The sequence below is a fragment of the Jaculus jaculus genome, chromosome 11, assembly GCF_020740685.1.
Source record: "Jaculus jaculus isolate mJacJac1 chromosome 11, mJacJac1.mat.Y.cur, whole genome shotgun sequence".
Taxonomy (NCBI): Eukaryota; Metazoa; Chordata; class Mammalia; order Rodentia; family Dipodidae; genus Jaculus; species Jaculus jaculus.
This window is the reverse complement of record NC_059112.1, coordinates 41,287,267-41,306,851: the sequence shown is the minus strand read 5'-3', so window position 1 is coordinate 41,306,851 and position 19,585 is coordinate 41,287,267. Positions and strand designations below refer to the sequence as shown.

Sequence of the window (19,585 nt, the reverse complement as noted above, 5' to 3'; positions counted from 1 at the left end):
TGTGACAGAGATTAAACACTGAGCCTGTCCGAGGACTGCTTTGGAAAATGATGCACCGGTGATCCCTGCCGCTCAGGCAAGCAGCTTAGTCACATCCCTGTGCTTTTGGGCTAGAGTATCCCAGTTTTGGTCATCACTCCAACCACCGTTCATCAAGTGCACACTATGTACTAGAAAGAATGGGTGGTAGGAGGATGCAAGGTATATGAAACAGAAACCATCTGGGATTTGTCTTTGGTACAAGCCTACATTGGATCCAAACCGGGTATCTAGCACAAAATAGAAGCCCCATTCTCATCAAAGAGCTGTCACAGAGTCCAGGGACAGGCAGTTGGACACTTCCTTTCTGAAAATTGAATCCTGACCTGAATTCTCATACAATTTTGTTCCCAAGGACACTTTTGGTTTTCTAGACCTATCCAAGAAGTCTAGGGTATTGGCTGTTCTTACAAATTGCCATTTATTGACTGCCAATTAAGTATAGGCATTGAACTATGCACTTTCCTAGAATTATTTCTATATATATCATTCAAAAACTTTAAAAAAATGAAAAAGGTAATGTTTCTTGGCAGAGACACATAAATGGTTTTTTAGGGACTGGTTATATATATATATATATATATATATATATATATATATATATATATGGAATATGGTGCCACATGTCCCTGTACATTCCCAAAGCTAGCATAGTCCTGGGCTCACAATATAGGCTCATCTCTTTGTGAGTACTTCTGAAACTGTTAGGACAATAAAGAACCAATGAGGGCACAACAGCAAATACCAGGGACATCAAAGACCACAAAAAGGAGTGCTTACTTGTGACAAATAGCATCAGAAATGAAGTTGTATAAAATACATCCAGCACCAATATATGTATGCATACCTATATATGTACATAAAAATATGTATTTATTAACTATGAGAATTTTTTGTTTCGTTTTATTTTTCTGAGGCAGGATCGCAGTCTAACCCAGAATTTGCAACTCACTCTATATCCCAGGATGACCTAAAACTCATAGTGATTCTCCTACCTCAGTCTTTCAAGTGCTGGGATTATAGGCATGAGATTTTGTGCCCAGCTGCTTATACTATGTTTTAAGGGAAAGAAAATAAGTGAAACTTGAGTACAAATTTCAAGTCATGGAATTTCATAGGACAGCCACTGGGTGGTAGAATTCTCCCTGTTTCACTGGGAACAACCACCCCCCCCCCCTTTCCCTTCATGTCAAGCATGTTGTGCTTACAAGACCTTCCATCCAGCTGCAAGACCCAAGAGCTGTCACAGATTACTTCACTGTTGTTGTGACATTTTGCAGAATCACCCCTTCTTCCCTGGATATACAGTAAAAGACAGTAGGCAAAAGGCTAACTTTCCCCTCACCTCTAGGGACTGGTGTCCACCCAGTACCAGTCTAATCCTGCAAAGGGAATTCTAACCAGGTCCTCCCTGCAGCTTTGTTCCCAGCTCCCAGATGGCTCAGTTACCAAACCTAACTCAACACCGTTTTCATCAGTTCTACCACCATAGGTGCCTTCGTGATCTGCTCAAGGAAGCTAAAATTGATGGATGATGATGGAGGAGTAGGAGGACAGTGGCAACAAAGGATGATGATGTTTACAACTGAAGAGCTCCATAAGTTCCTGCTACTGCATCTAAATCCTGATTGATTTTCATAGAAGGAAATGGAGTACTGAAAGGTACAGTTTGTGGTAACAATGCATTGACTATGAGTGCATTTGTGGATGAAAAGCAAATGTTATCACTATGAACTTTGTACATGTGTCGTCAGTGACCATTAGTTTTGTGCGCTTGCTGTCTTTCAGACACCGAGTAAAGGACTTGCTGTGCAGTTACTTCGACCTAAAAACAAGGGCTCACTATGAAATCCCTAGCTTTCATGTATTAAAGGATCCTTGAATATTGGTTGAATGAATAAATGCCTCTATACATAGGTACTACCTTGAAAAAGAAGAAATGTATCCATGGCCTTACCATAAGCAAATGCTAGAGCTAAGTTGTATAAAGCAGGTCTTCCTAATGCCAAGTTCTTTAGCCGTTTTGCTATCATGCCTCTGTTTTTTGTTTTTTTTTTGTGTGTGTGTGTGAGATATACAGAAGAAAGAGAGGTTCTACAGACCTCAAGGTATTTAGCAAACACGTCCAGAGTCATAGTTTCCACAACATAATTTCCCCATTGTGAATTAGAGATATGTTCTTGGGTGGTTTCTGAAGGTTTAAGGTAGTCATATGGAAAAGTCCATGTGGAAATAATGTTATGAAACAGGGAAGTGTGTTTAATGTTCAGAAAAAGCACTTAGAGATCACCTCTCATCTTTTCTATTGCTTGTTCATGGGCCAGCAAGGCTCTTGACAGATCCCACACTGCAAAACATTTACCTTTTAATTCATTTAGCAAGCAAGAAAGAATATGTGAAATTTGTATGTACTGTCTCCATGAATTGAAATGTAAAGAAAAATGCAGTTATATAAATATATATTTCATATTTTATAGGATAAAGTGAACATGAATAAAAGGTAACATAAATTTGTTTATATCATATAAATGAGTATACTTAAAATGAAGGTGCTGCTATAAGGAGTTTTATATCAGCCCACTCAGGACACTGCAGAGAACGAGTTCTCTACTCTGCAGAATTCCTAAGGAAATAGATGAGAGTTGGAGACTACCTGCATGTCATCTGCAAACCATTCTACCTTGGGTTGTCTCTGTTAATTAGAGAAAAGAGGCTTTGCTCCAAGTACTGGTCCTGAAGTCAGGTAAAGAGAAGGTTCTCAGTTCAGTGGAGATGCCAATGCAATCAGACACAGAGGCCCCAGGGAGCCACAGCAGACATGGGCTGACTTGGCCTTTAGCTCAAGCCTATGCGAATGCCTAATGTGTAAGGGGGAGCTGTCTCCAGCATCTCCTAGTAAAGGACAGAGGAAAAGCAAATTCAGTGGAGGAGGGAAATTGTGAACTGTAACAAATCCTAATAAAAATTCAGTTATTTATAATTTAAAAACTAGTGGAAAAAGAAATTCAGTATGGCCTCAATGGGAAATATTCAGATAGCACAAAATTTCAAGAGAGCAGAGTATCATCAAACGATTTTTGTACTGGAGTACAGAGAAGTCACTGAGTACAGGGATGGTGACTGAGAGTGGAAGAGTTGAAGAGAGGAGACATAGAACAAGGGGTATAAACTTACAGTTATATGCCTGTGAATAAATCTAGAGATTTAATGTCCCACATGAAAACTATAGCTAACATTCTATTGTATACTGACATTTGGCCAAGAATAGATTTTAGGTATTACTGCTACAGAAAAAGTTACTATGTGCAGTGATACATATGTTCATTTGATTGACTGTAGTAAACATCTCACTATATATGTAGTTGCCAAAATACCATGTTGTGTACATCTTTAAAAATAATTTTATTGGGCTGGAGGGATGGATTAGCTGATAAGGTGTCTGCCTACAAAGCCAAAGGACCCAGATTCAATTCCCCAGGGCCCACATTAGCCAGATGCCCAAGAGGGCATACATGTCTAGAGTTTGTTTGCTATGACTAGAGGCCCTGGCATGCCCATTCTCTCTCTCTCTCTCTCTCTCTCTCTCTCTCTCTCTCTCTCTCTCTCTCTCTCTCCTCTCTCTCTTTCTTTCTCTGTCAAATAAATAAATATTTAAAATATTTTTAAAAAAATATTTATTTATTTATTTATTTGAGACAAATAGAGATAGAAAGAAAGAGACAGACAGAGCTAAAGAATGGGTTATACTCCAGGACCTCCTGCCACTCTAAAAGAACTCCAGATGCATGTGCCATTTTTGTGCATCTGGATTTACATGGGTACTGGGGAACTGAATGGGCCACCATATTTTCCAAACAAGTGCCTTTAACCACTGAGCCATCTTTCCAGCCCATGTCATGAATCTTTAATATGATTTTTTAAATAAGCAATAATTTTAAAAAAAATGTATTTGATGGCATCAGAGGAAGGACTCAAGAACTAGTGGATAAAAAAACATGACACTGTTTCCTCATCTTCCTTCAAAACTCAGAAGAATTATGAGTGCTTCAGAAAGAATTTACATGGAAGAAATGTACAACAGAACAATCTTTAAAGGCTGGAGAGATGGCTTAACAGTTAAGGTTCTTGCCTTCTAGAACCTGTGAAGCCTCAGGACCTATGGTTGAATCCCCAGTACCCACATAAAGCCAGAATCACAAGGTGATGCATGCATCTGGAGTTTGTTTACATGCCCATTCCCTCTCTATCTGCATAATGAAAATGTGAAACAAGCACTAAATGATGGAGGTAAGGGCCAGAATGCAAATGATGCATGATGAAGGGAACGGGTACCAACATGGTATCCTTCCATGATAGCACTACCGATCATATTCCCCTGCTGACCATTCCCACAAAGCCCTCTGAGGAAGAAAAGGCTCCCAAAAAAACAATCACACCAGGTAATACCACTTACATTCTGAGTATTTATCTCCATCCAATCAGCAGTACAACTGTTACTATAACACCCTGATCAATAATTTGCTCCTCAAGCCAAAACACTATGACCTCTAAGTACAATATACTTCAAACTCAGGGCAAAGACATACAGGAACCTTGCTCAGGGAGCCGCCATGGGAGGGGATGTGAGTATGCTCATGTTTAGACAGCAATAAAACACTGTTTTGTCAACGCAGCCAGAAATGTAAAATGGTGCCCACTTTATCTTAAACATCAAGATGCAAAAAAAAAAAAAAAAATCTTTATTATTTGAAACAAAGAATGACCAGGCTGAAATAGAATTGAAATCTTCCTCTAAAGATTTCGATATAGTCACCAACGGCCAATAAAGAGATTCTGTGACTGAAGCAATTTTCCAAGTCCCATAAAAAATATTTCCACAGTGGTTTTAAGTTAGATGGTGTTTGGTCATTCATTGATTCTTTATCCAGCTACCAAGTACTGTTTATGTACATAATTTTGAATCATAAACTCCAGAAGCTACAGAAGCTAAGAGAACACAGAAAGCAAAGGAAATAATTAAAAAAACTTCCTTCCTGCTTACAATTTAGCTGAGAAATGACATTCAGTCTTATGACATTTATTAATTGCAAGTATTATGTATAAGATGAAAAAGACACAATAGTACTCCTTAAAGCAGAGGAAGCCAAAATATTAAGACAAAATGTATAACCACTAGTGCAAAACAGATTACATACTCACTAAGAGAAGGGAAATGAGCAGAGCTAAATACAATTGTGAGAAATGGTGTATTTGGGGTGGGGGACATGTATACTTTCAATGGCATTTTTAAAAAGTTATATTTTGCAAAGCCAGGCGTAGGTGGTATATGCCTTTCATCCCAGCACTTGGGAGACAAGAGGTAGGAGGACTGCCTTGCTATGAATTCAAGGTCAGCCTGGGCTAGAGTGATACCCTACCTGGAAAAAAAAAATATTTTCCACTAAATTCATCTTACAGGAGGCCTTCTTAAAGGCATCCCACTAAATCAACATTACAAAGACCCAAGCCCACCCCCCAAATGACTTTAGAGACAAGTATAGAATGCATTATCAATTCTTTGTAATTGCCTTCCTTCTCAAACAAATACAACAAAAATCCTAGTCAACCAGACCACAGGTACCAAGAGCATTTGCAGCCCGATGAAGCACTGATGGTTCCTGCAGTCTCCCAATGGTCAAAGACAATATCTAGTGCATTCCTCTGCAGATGGCGCTCATCTGCTGACTGGTCTGAGACAGAAAGGACCCCTGCTGCTTTCTCCGCTGCATAGCACCAAAACCGCTGGGACAAGATCAGGTGGCTCTGCAGGCTGTTTAGGTAGAGGTGGAATTAATCAGGGAGAGTTCTTGAATGTAAGAGGTTCCTGTGATTTTAAAATTAGGAGGATTGAAACAAGAAGACAGAAATAATCCCAGGCATTCGGAAAATTTGAAAGAGTCTGGGAGTTGGAGGGGTGAGCAGCTTAGTGCCTGGCAATACAGGCATTAATTAAAAGGCAGCATAGGGAGTGGTTAAGAAGGCAAATTTTAGAGTTAGGCAATCTTACCTCTTCTGGTGACCGTTCTGAGACCTGACCCTGAGCAAGTTGCTTACTCAGCCCCACTTCCCAAACCATAATATGCGATAATACCTTCAACCCATTTATAGTGATTATGAGAATTAGCTGAGACTAGTATTTTTAATTTATTAAATAACTTGATAGAGCTACCATTTTCTTTTTACATTAAGACACTGTTTTCATGTGTTCAATCCAGAGCCTGACACTCAGAAATACAGGCCTTAGACCCTTAGTATTACCAAGAAGAAACCCGGTGAAGTGTGGACTTTAAAGAAAATGTGAAACATCTTTAACATGTGGGGAAAAGGGAAGCCCTGAGATCTTTCTGAGCTCTCTCAGGACATCTGTCAGATAAATATTTCATTGAAGACATCTCTCCTCACTAAGTGTCCATGACTCCTCCAGAGCTCATTCATTATATTTTGTTGACAGGCTTTTAATGGTCACCTGGAAATCTACATAGGTGACCTCCTGGATTCTGTCTTTCCTTCATCCTTCAACTGTATACTACCCCCGGCTCCACACAAACCTATTTTCATTAACTAATGTCCACTTCTCCAAATCACCTATGGTGGTTTGATTCAGGTGTCCCCCATAAACTTAGTTGTTCTGAGTGCTAGGTTCCAGCTGATGGAGATTTGGGAATTAATGCCTCCTGGAGGGAGTGTATTGTTGGAGGCAGGTTTATGGGTGTTATAGCCAGTTCCCCCTTGCCAGTGTTTGGCACACTCTCCTGTTCCTGTTGTCCACCTTAGGTATGCCAGGGGGTGATGTCCACCCTCTCATGCCAGCATTTTCCCTGCTATCACGGAACTTCCCCTTTGAGCCTGTAAGCCAAAATAAACCTCTTTTTCCTACAAGATGCTCTTAGTTGGGTGATTTCTATCAGCAATGCAAACATGACTGCAACATCACCCAAATGTGAAACGACAGAATTTTCACTTTTTTCTCTCTTGTAACATCAAACCTACCACTTTTTTTTTTATTTCTTTGCATGCATATGCTTGTGTGGTATATGTGTTTGCTTGTGTGCATGTTCATATGTGTATGGGAACACATGAGAAGGTGTGTGTGTGTGCGTGTGTGTGTGTGTGTGTGTGTGTGTAGAAGCAAGTTGTTCTGCACCTTACTATCTGACACTAGGTGTAGAACTGAGAGCAGTCTGATTCAGCTGCACTAGCTGGTCAGTGTGCCTTAGGCATCCTCTGTCTCCACTCCTGCAGCTCTGTGATTATAAGTGTGTACTGCCGTGGCCTACATTTTATGTAGGTGCTGGAATTCAGAACTCAGATTCCATGCTTGTGAGGCAAGTGCATGGTCCACTGAGCATCTCACCAGCCCCAAACTTACCACTTTCTACAATAAAGATCTCTATGGATTCTTTCATCCTATATTCATGTCTTCCTCTCAATGTCATGGGTACCCTCTTAGTTTTAGCACATTATTTCAAGTTTTAAAACTCCCACAACCATTTCCTCTCTGGGCCCCTGTCCACCATCTTTGTCCACAAGCCTTCTGTGTGACCTCTAGATGGGAGACTTTGGTCACTGACAGATCAGAGAATAGCTTCTCCTTGCAAGCTACTCTTGCAAGACATGTAATAGGCTTGGGCCTCAGTTTCCTCAATGGGAAATGAGTAGCTAGATGAAATTTTATGTCATATCAATTTTATACAATTCTTACATCTGCTAGCCCTTCTATCGAATTAGATTAATTCTATCTCCTAATCATCTCTTAGGCTTTCCTCACCCTCATTGCACTGCTTCCTATTTCTTTTGTAAAAGTATTTTTTGTTTGCATGTGCATGTGTGTTCATGTGTGCATGTATGTGTCAACAAATCTCAGATCTATGTGTCACATTCATTTTGCATCTGGTTTTAGGTAGATACCAGAGAACTGAATCTGGGCTGACAGATTTTGTAAGCAAGTGTCTTTCAACCCATGAGCCATCTCCCTAGCCCTATTCAATCCCTGTTTAATTCTAACAAATAATCTATATCCTTGCACACAGGAAGTAGTAAATATGTGCTAAACTAATGAAATGAAAGCTGGTATCTGAAATGCTCACCACTCCTCTGTGCTGATGGAAGACCCCCACACACCCCTAGAAGATCTATCAGAGTAACTTTTACCAGGCCAGCTTTTCTCCTCACACACAAATATTTTATATATTTATTTATTGGAGAGAGGGGGGGAGTGGGAAGGAGAAAGGGTGGGTGTGTCAGGGCCCTTAGCCACAGCAAAGTAAGTGAATTCCAGATGCATGTGCTACTATGTGTATCTGTCATATGTGGGTTCTGGGGAATAAAACTTGGGTCCTTAGGCTTCTCAGGCAAGCACGTTAACCATTAAGACACCTTTCTAGCCCTCACTCATAATTTTTTTAAACTATTTATTTATTTGACAGAGAGAGAGAGAGAGGCAGATAGACAGAATGGGTGCACCAGGGACTGGAACCACTGCAAATGAACTCCAGATGCATGCACCACCTTGTGCATCTGCCTTATATGGGTACTGGGAAATTGAACATTGGTCCTTAGGTCTGGTAGGCAAGTGCCTTAACCAATAAGCCATCTCTCCAGCCCCTCACTCACAAATTTTAAGAGCTTCCTCCCACTCCTAAAGCTCCAAGAAGTTTGTTAATCCCTTGTCAGTGGCCACATATTTCCTCATGTGACAATTCACTTCTATGGATATGAATGTAGGAGTTAGCTGATAGATTCTTCCAGTACATATGGGGCTCAGGACATGGCTTTGTAGAGCAACAATCCACATTTTATCCATAGCCTCTTTGTGTCTTATAAACCTTTTCTCCATATAAGGTTGTTTATGTCCCATAGAAGAAAAAATTCCTAAAGTCCAGATATTTCTGCTTTATGTTCTATACTTTCTGACAACATTCTTGCCATGCAATAAAAGCAGAAAAGCATGGAACATGAATTCATAGTCAAGTCTGATAGGTGTGGGATAAGATCTGTTTGGGAGAAACAGGGAACAAAGCTGACCAAAGGGAGAGAGACACTGAGATGGCCCAAGTACAAGTTGTAAAATGTTCAAAGAAGAAAGAAAAAAAAGGGGGAGGGAGATTGTGAGAAGTCACCAAAGAGTAAGAAGGAAGTAGTCAGAAATGGATAACAAAGAAATGAGCAAGAGAGGGCATGCAACAGAGAAGCTCAAGGGTTGTAGCTTTGGTGAAAAACAGAAAACTGGCTTCTGATCCCTAGGAGCACACAAACAAGGTGTTAGGCAACCTTGTATGCCCCCGTGTTGCAGTGTCAGCCTTGTGCTAAAGATTAACAGCTAGACTCAAAGGGGGCTAAAGATCAGGTAAGGCCAGAAATGCACCACAAAACTGCTCATGACAGCACACTGTCATGCAGGACCCTGACCGTCCCCCCGCCACATGTACAGAGAAGATGCCCTATTTGATCATGAAAGAGCACCTCAGGGAAGAAAGTATCCTTTTGGAGATAGCCATGTGACTAACCAGTGTTTTGAGGTCTTCCAGGTAGAAAATGCCAAATTCACTTACTACCAATGAAGAGAACCTGTGGGAACCAGGAAATTTGAGTTCTGGTTAAATACTAACTTCTAAATTCCTAATCTGTGGGAAGACAGAAACCAAGCATAACCAAGGGTAGTGCCTGGTACTTAGCAGGGCCCAATCAAATATTTATGGAAAATCTGGTGATTCAGGTAGAGTTAGACTCTGGGGGAACCTTGAGGTCCTAGGCATGGGGTCTGGGACATAGAAGGATGTCTGTTAATGTCATCTGCCTCTTTGCCCAGTATTCTAAGATCATGGAAACCTCTCTTCCTCAGCTCTGTAACAAGCATGCTAAAGGACTGAGGCCCTGTGATACACACTTCTTCCTCCCACTACATCTGCCAAACACCTTTGGAAGTAGATGTGTGATTGATGGCTCACAGAGAGCATCCATGGCTGACACCTTCCCACTCTAAGCTGGCTACTACAACCTTCTGAATGGAGCTAATTGTTCAAGCTCAGGATCATCTTAAACTTGGGTCACCAGCAGTATTGTTTCTGATAAACTCAGCAGCAGCTAATGTGTTGTTAACATGATGTCATCTACAGTTGTGGTTACATGATGTAGAGCAAACATCCTTTACCTATACCTATGCACCAGTGTGCACATGTGCACACACACACACACACACACACACACACACACACGCACACAGACACACACACATGCACACACTGGGATTAAGGTGGTGAACACCAGTGAACTGATAAAGTTGTTTGTATAGACTATATGGAGACAGACAGACAAGACCTGACAGATCAATAGTCTCACAAAGGCTTTTTAATACGTGAGAAAGATCCTAGGAATAGCCAGCCTACTGTTTTAATACTGCATTTTCTTTGCTTTCTGCTTTCAAATTACACTCTGCAAAGTCACAGAGGAGAAAGCTTTAAGAAAACTTTCATTTGCTATGGTACAGCTCGCCAGTCTTTCTTTGCCTAAAATAAATAAATAAATATATATATATATATGCCCTGGAAATGTTTCTTTCTTCTCATAGACATTAATAATGATAGCTTGAACTGTAAAGATTTGGTTTTACTGAAGGTAATGGAGTAATGTTTATTTCCATTAGGCCAGGCCTATAAAATCCTCTTTTTATAACCATGAGCCTACAATTTCAAAACAGCAAAGCTTGACATTTTGGTTTCTGACAGGCAACACTTAATATTGGGATGTTTAAAAAAAAATATATATATATATGTGTGTGTGTGTGTGTGTGTGTGTGTGTGTGTGTGTGTGTGTGTACACACACAGGCTCTTAATACAAGATAGCCTGAGCATTTTCCCTGCAAATGGTTTGTTTTAGCTATCGCTCTTCCTCCCGGATGGACAGATGAGGAAAATCAGACAGCTTATTGGCTTAGTTTGTTAGGCCAGGTTAAAGGGATGCAGTGCTAACAGGCTCTTAGAGGAGCTTACCCTTGGCTAAAAATAGCAGGCACTAGAGAATTATCTTAAATACGACCAACTTGCTCTGTACTGTGAATGCAGATAACTGTAATATGTTTCCATTTTTGGTCATTTTGGGGCATTTTTTTTTTAAGTTTGGCTTGCTGTAGCTGACTATTTAACTCATTTCTGGTTGTATGTGTAACATTTGCTCCCAGAGATATTGCCCAAGGGTATCTTGACTGGGGAGTCCTTCTTTGTAGCTGCCCTGCCTTTGTTCAAATCTAAGGACTGCGGCCACAGCATACACAGGGCTGGCTTAAAGGGTAAAGGCATTCAATCCTGGCATTAAGAGCCTACTCTGTGTGGTCTTTCCCTTGTCTTTCTACTTCCTGAAAATATAGTTTACTACATCTTTTACACAAACAGGACTGTGCATAACTTCTGACTCATTCAAGTCTAACAGGTAAATAACAATGACCACCTTGCCTGTCTTTTCTGTTTTCAATAGATTTTCTTACTGTCTGCTGCTGTGTTCATGTCTCCCTTCGCTGTATGCAGGACCCGCTGTGTATCAGTGAAGCCATTTAGGACTGTCATCGGTAAGCACACAAAGGGGAGACCCCGTGTCTTATGTTTCATGTACCTAACACATTGCTGGGTGTTGAAAACCTACTTTCATGCCTTCCACATAGTGGTTGCTCCAGAAATAGCTGATAAGTGAGTTCATCTAAGGATGAGCGAGATCAATTTCTGCACAAGAGCATCTAACATAGGAACGAACTGAATTATGACATTCAAGGCATCCCAAAGTTCTCAACCAGATGAACTGTTTCCTCTCTAAAGAAGCCCACCAAGGACATTGGAAAACAGTGCAAGTGACGATGATGGATTCAAATGCACTGGAGAAACCAGAATATGTAGATGCCTAAGGTGAGATGGATTCTTGTCCTTTTTGCTTCTGCACTGCGGTTCCCATGGTCACAGCTCATAAATGAAAGTAAAGGCCAGAAACATTCGCAGCTCCCAGGAAACCCAAACGCCTTAAGAATTAGCCATCACTCCCCACCCCAGGTTTTCTTACTGGCCTTTGGACCTGATTCTTTCCACAAGCCAGGTAAGCATTGTACAATATGGTATGGTAGACTATCTTTCTTCCAATCACTTGTACATATGAAGAAAATACGTTCCCCCATGATTATTGACAAGAAAATTACAATAGCAATGATAAAATACTTAAAACATCTTCAAGTTTGTGCCTATTCAGAGGGTCAAAAGAGACGAAGAAATATGAGCACAGTGTTGGGAATAGCATGTCAGAAATCTACAGACTTGTATTTTCATGAGCTCCCAGGGGACAGATGGTTCCTTGCATAGAGATAGACATACTTAAATAGTCTGGAACCCTAGAAAGATACCTGATCTTAGCTCTTCACTGAGCAAGAGAAATGTCCCACCTCATTTTGGTTCCATTGGGGGTTAGGAGTGAATGTTTTATATCCTTAAAATTGTCTTCTATATGAATAATGGTCTCATGCACCTATGTCCCGACTACCAGTGAAACTGCCTTCCTATCATAATATGAACACCAAGTCTGTTCTGTGGGTTAGAAGGCAGGTTCACAGCCAGGCTGGCAGGCACACAACATACTGTGGTCACTGCTGGCTCTGTTTATAAACCATCTCTTGGAGAATATGTTCTCAGATCTTTGACATGTCTTATTTTTAGCCTGATTGGTCAGGATGGCTACGAAGGTCATCTCTTTCTCTCTCTTCTCTCTCTTCTCTCTCTTCTCTCTCTCTCTCTCTCTCTCTCTCTCTCTCTCTCTCTCTCTATTCAGTACAGCCACTGTGAAGGCCATCATTAGGAAGCATTGGGGAAAGCCCCAATGTGTATGGTGGGCATAAAGCTAGATTTCTCCTTCGGGTGATTTATGATATATAGCTTGAGTGGCAAAGCCACAACCTGGACGATTATACCATAATCCAAAACCTTATAGAAAACAAAGATGCTTCCCTGCATACGAGACAAAAACTCACTATGTGCCAAAGGAGGCCACAAATACCTTCCTAAATTTAGGGACTTAGTAGCTTATCCTGTGCCTGGTAAAGGCTCCAACTAAACAGAGACCAAAACAACCCATCTTTAAAATAGCACATTGTTGCAAGGCCGTTTATGGAAATGGTGTCCATGGAAAATTTCCTTGGGATTCTCCCTTCTTAAGACTAATTTCCAGTGGCCCTCAAAGAAGGACTGATTTAATTTCTGATATCCCCCAACCTCACACCTCATTTCATTCCTGCCTCTGCACTTAATTTGCACAGGTGTACTTCCTGTTACTGAGTAGCTCCACGGAGGCCCAGAGACGGAGGGCAGGCTGCCTTGCATACAGCCTGGAATCAGCTTTTATGCCACTGGATGAAAGGTCGGGTGGAAAAGGCCAGAACTGGCACAATTAATCTGGTCACTTAGGGACCATCTCCTAGCTTAAGAATAGCTTGCAGGTGAGTGATGGACAGGGTCGTGGCTGCCTGACGGCATCAGGGGCCATTATGACAGCCATAAAGAGAAAGGGGAAAATTGGACACGGGGAAGAATTGCTCCTGAAAGGGACATGAAGAGAGACCCAAATGCCGCCCTATAAAGGATAAGCATGAGAAAGGGCCAGGGGGCCAGCACGGCTCATCCTGCTGGACAAGGACAGCACTCTTTGATACTGTCAAAGTTTGAATATCAATGAGGGGTCACCAAGGTCCACACATCTAGGCTGTCCACTGTCAGGTGCAAGGTACTAGAGCCTGTCATGAGAATCTGGATGAAGAGACAGCTAGAGGAGGAGTCCCCATGTTTCTAGACACAGGTTAGATTTAAGGAACTCCATTTTGTACATTAACTGAAACCATCTAGCCCAGAACAAGTAGTGGATTTTAACAATTGCTTTGTAAAAGTGAAAGTTAGTGATTTATTTATAAATTCTCTAAACAAAATAGAAGGCATTATTCTTGGTACTGATATTTGAATTTACTATACTCCAAATGGATCCAAACAGGTGAAGTGGGCATGGTAGAGTGGCAATTTGTTTGAGCACTAGACAGAGTAAAGATGGATAGCAATGAAGGGGGCATGTTTGTAATTTCATATTAATGTACAGAATTACACAATGACAACTACTGAAGTGTATTGGTATTCACTAAATGCAGGCTTCCCTCTAGCCAACGAGCTTTAGGACTGATAAGTAAAAGAACATGTAATCTTACTGGAAAAATTCTTAGCAGTTTAAAAAAAAAACATTTTTAACTTTATTGTATTATTTTTTGGCATGGGTGTATAGTGTATGTGGTGTGATGTATGTGTGCATGGTGAATGCACATGTGTGTGAATGTTGTTTGTCCCATCTGTACACATGCATAGAGGCCCAAGAAGAATGTAGGCTGTCCCCTATCACTCATCCACGTGTTGATAGGGTTACAGAAATTCATGGCTAGCTTTTGGCATAGGTGCTGGAGAACTGAACTCACATGGTCTCAAGCCCTTTAGGATTCTTATTTTTGCAGGACAAGTGCTCTTACCACTGGAGTCAGCTCCCAACAGTTGTATTTTTTAAGAGAAGTATAATCTAGCAGATTACAAAATGAAATGCAACATTTCACAGAGTACAGCATATTCTCTCAATTACCATGCATTTCTGCATGGGAAAGATTTATGGGATAATACCAAGACACTGAAAATATTTTAGATTTAAAAACTTGTTTATAGCTATGCCTCACTGACCTCTCATGAATATTAGGCATTAGAATACATTGGCCTCTGCATTAATGAAACAAAATAGTTGACTTTGTTAAACATCAAATTTTTATTAAGTATTTTTAATGGATTGATTTTAAAAATCATTTAAAAATTTCATTTATTTGAAAAAATTATGAGGATGGATTTATTTACAGTTTTGCACACCTACTGTACAAGTGAAGTACTGAGATGCCCAGGACTATTTGCCCTTAAATTAAACAGCCCCAGGTAGTCATACTTTGAATGTTTATTTTCTATAATTTTTAGTCTCATCAATTGGTCGGCTTGCAAATCTCCCTTATGATTTCATCATCTCTTCCTCCTTATTAATTTTCTTAATCATTTATTCTTATGCCCGATACACTCAAAAACCATGTAGCAGAGCCACATTTCAGTTGTAAGGTAAAGGGAAAAAGTGCTAAGAGAAGGTTGGAAAAGCTTGTCTGGGAGTTTTGAATGTGTTAAACATGAGGGAATCTGTCTGAATCTAGTCTGGCATCGCAACACCAACTTTATAAAACAATGTGTTACTTAGCTGTTTCAGACAATTAGTAATGCTATGTTAATAATGACCAGAGAAATGAAGTTTTCTAGTATAAATTATAAAAGTAATTAGTATGGTTAAGGACAACAGGCATCCTATCGATGAAACATATGACTTTAGTTTCAGCTGTGGAACATGTATGTAACCAGGAACAAAAATGAGCCAGCAAGTAAGGGTAAAAATAAGATCTGCGTTTTGTTTTTCTGTGCCACAAAAGCAGCCAGGTCACACAGTCCTGGTTCCTGGTAGAGGGTATCATCCCTTCTGCTGACTCAGAGAAGAAACACATTTGCCATTCAAAGACAAATTAAACAGGGCAGGGTGTGTTTTACATGGACTCACACACTCAGTTATCTGCCAAGTCCAGACAACATTTATTTACCTCCAAATGTACCTAAACACAGAAAATTCTTCAGCTCAGGATAGACAGAATGTCTTTGTCAAAATTTTCAGTTCCAACAAATACTGCAAAGCAGTCCAGGTTAGGTTTGTACCAGAAGAAATTGACACAAATTCCTTTAGGACAGGGGCAGCCACCTCAGCTACATTGCTAGGATTGTGGGTGATAGGATTAAAGGAGCTAGACAGTGGCATTGTGACCTAATGTAATGCTCAAATCTGCTGCATGCAGAGCCCTGGAATTGAGGACCAGCAGGAAAAAGAAGCCACTTATCCTGTGCAGCATCGCTGTGTTCCAATTCCTGGGCATTTGATAGAATCTCCCCCAGTGGGAAGAGGAGGTGAGCCTGCCCATCAGGCTACACTGCCTAGAAGCAAAATCCCAGCAAAGCTCTATAGCTTAGAGGGGAGCGAGGTGTTCCTGTTAAGCATGGGCTGGCAAAACACAAGAAGATCCTGACATGAGAACATTTCTGGACAGCATCTGAACTGGCAAGGTTCCTTGGATCCCCAGAAGAACTATGTCTGGAATACAGAGGCTCCAAGTTCACATCTGAGCAGATGAGATGACACCCAGGGAAGTTAATATCCTGAGGCCAAGAGCCCATGGAAAAATCAAGGGCATTCCTATTATAGACATTCTTTTTTCCCTAGGCAACAGCCATTCAAATGGAGAAATAGACTTCTCAGAAAGGACTAGAGAGAAAAGATTTAAGCTAGAGCATTATAGAAATCAGAAAGAAATCTAACTGAATATGGCTGCCAGTAGCATGTTTGTTGGATCCTCTAGAGAAAAGAGGTGAAAGATATGTGGCATTCCCTCTGTCCTGCCTCTCTCAAGGGGACAGGACAGCATCTGGGTTGCACTAGCAAAGAGTTATCAAGATACCAGTTAGAGACAGAGGGTCACAGAGGAGAGCAAAGCCACAAAGACAGGGAGGGTGTTTCTTATAGGCCAACAGCATGTCAGCCCTTCCAGCTGGACTGAAATATCATTCTCAGAGAGAAAGGTCAACGAGCCTAAAATGGTACAAAACGGTTCTCATCCATTGAAAGCTCGCACGCCCTGCCTGGGGTACAGGATTCCTGTCACGTCAGATGTGCACTGGGTCAAGAACTTTAATGCTGACGGCTCAGTTTTCTTCCTTCAGGTTGACTTTCTCTTGTTTGACCCCTCCCCCCAACAATTCCAATGAACTCTACATGTGGGACACCATGTGCTTCAGGTCTTCCCATTTCAAATATTCTCTACTCTTGACTAGGAAAAAGAAAGTTCCTGTTCTGCTTGAAATGTGTTTCAGGAAGATCCCACTTTGAGGTGACAGTGTTTCTGTAAGTAGGAGAATAGCAGAATTGATCTGTTCATGATGACTGGGATAACAAGTAGGTGGTGAAAGTCCTTGCCGTGTTCCCTCTGTCAGAGCCCTTATCTCCCTCCATTTTAAAGGTCTGTTTCCATCACTAACCAGCATGAGCTTCATGGAGACAGGGAACTGTGTCTCCTCTTAACTACTCTATCCCCAGAAAGTGTGAAGAAGATGAGCATACTAGCAGCTGATGATATATTTTTTTTTTGTTGAGTGGCTTAATAAATCAGTAAGAGCATAGATGAACCTTTACATCCAAACATGCAAAGAAATGGGAAAATGTGCAAAAGATGGAGACCAAGGGCTTTGACCAGGAAATGGTTTCTCCTGTGAGAAAATATGACCATCCCACCCCAAGCCACACCAGATGAAAAGTGCATAGTGAATGATAGTCTTCGGCAGTATCTGCATGGTGTTTTAGATGAGCTCTGGCAGTGTCCTGGGGTCTTGAAGTTAGCAAGTTAACCGGGTAAGTGAAAATGATTGCAGACACAGGCTGAAATGCTTTCTTGTCTTCAGGCCATCTGAAGAAAGATGGGGAGAGTTGAACACATCTAAGAGTTTCTCAAAAGCACAAAAAGACTCTCCTCATGCCTCTGGTGCCGAAATATCACCCACTGGAAACTAGTCTGAGTTGCTCCCTAGCTGCTGGCAAAAACATTTCATTCGTCTTTTCTCCTTTTCAATAAATTGCAAATTTACTTCCATAATTTCTTTTTTGTCTGTCTTTACATTTTCTGTCTCTGGAAAGTTTGAGTAAAGAGGCTGTCACTATTTGCTAATGTTCTGGTAATGAATTAAGAGTTAACTGGGGTGCAAAGGAAAAGAGAAAGCTGGCCAGAGTATGTAGTTAGAGAATCTCGTGACAATTAGCACTGATTTGCACTACAAGAATAGAATATTTTTAAAACAAAATTGTTTAAACTAGACCAACAACAATAAAAGCCACTCACACATGCATAACCCAGCAAAATCCTGTAAGCACTGACTGAAAATGATACCACTGGATGACAGAAAAATAAATAAATGACAGCAGATTAACCAATTAGCATCTACCCAAGAACATCTAACTACTTGGGAGAGAGGTAGGGAGAAAAGGGACAGGGACAGTCTCCACCTAAATATCAATGTCAATAGCCTTGATTGGTTATCTATGCAAAAGCAGTGCTACCTCCCATATTTTTTTTATGTGACCCTCCAGATAATTCTGGGGGAAAAATGTTAGTTCAACATTATCGCTAGCCAGAATATGACTCTATTTATGTGACAAGTTGACAACATACAATTTCATGCTTGTTGAACTGATCGGTGTTCTATATTCACTGTGAATATTATGAAGGCTCACCATTATAAATATGAAACAGTATACACTTATTCAAAATAACTCCAGCAGCGGCAATTTATAGCTCGGTTGTTTGTGTTCTTATGAAGTCCAAATGCCACCTTAAGAAGCTGCAGCTCACAGAAACAGATGTGCAGTGTGACTAGGACCAAAATGGTTTGACGATGACCTATGTGGAAGCAGGCTGCTACGCGTTAGTCTGTACTGCAGCTGACACTGGTTTGTATTTAGATATGTGAGTGTTGGGAACACTGTGTCCTTAAAGCTCTGTTTAAACATGGTCCAAGACATTTGTCTACTGGACTAATTATTTTACCACCCTTCTATGGCAAGGATCCTAGTTTCTTTTTTTCTTTATTATAAAAAGTGTGTGTGTGTGTATGTGAGAGAGAGAGAGAGAGAGAGTATATATGCACCCATATTCACAAGCACACTTCTCCACTCTGCTTCATAAAGTTACAGCAAGGACTTTAAACCCTGGTCATGTCAGGTGAATGTTGGCAAGATTTCTGGAATGCCTGCCTAACAGGATTGTACGACTTTCTTGATCAGGTGCCTGGGAACAGGACAAGGCCACAGACCATCACATCATAAGCTGTCAGAGCAACTTTTTTCGGTCAGGTTTTCTTTTGACTTTCTTTCTTTCTGTCCTCCCCTCCCCACCCTTTCTTTCGCTTAGCAAGCTTCAAGCAATTTGCAAGTGTTCGCTTCCACAAGGACAAATTTGGAATAGCAAAGAACAACACAATTTATCCAAATGTGGAAGGAAATGAAGGAACCCAGCACCTTGCTAAAGCTAGATATCAAAAATTTGCATAAGTATTTTCCCAACAACAACAGAGGTGCTATTTGGAACAAAATAAATGGTTTGTATTGTATGCAAGGCCACAAACCTTGGCCAACTTTGTGATCGCTTCCCCGCCTGTATATTTCCGAAGTATGCTCAGATCTTTCTTCTCAGAAGCCCCAGTTAGTGGCTTTCAGAAGGTAGACCAAAGCAGGTAATTGTTTACAGAAGTCATCTACATCTTTGATGAGTACGAAAAACAAATTTAAAACATTTGAAATATGAATTGACTTGTCCCTGCCCTCCGGGCTTGGTGTTTCAAG

At 40.8% G+C, this 19,585-nt stretch overlaps 1 protein-coding gene across 4 annotated transcripts in view; it reads right to left on the bottom strand.

The window, feature by feature from the left end:
- Ppargc1a (PPARG coactivator 1 alpha) overlaps positions 1–19,585 on the bottom strand; it is a 757,100-nt gene that overhangs the window by 69,915 nt on the left and 667,600 nt on the right. The gene's annotated exons all lie outside the window — the stretch shown is intronic.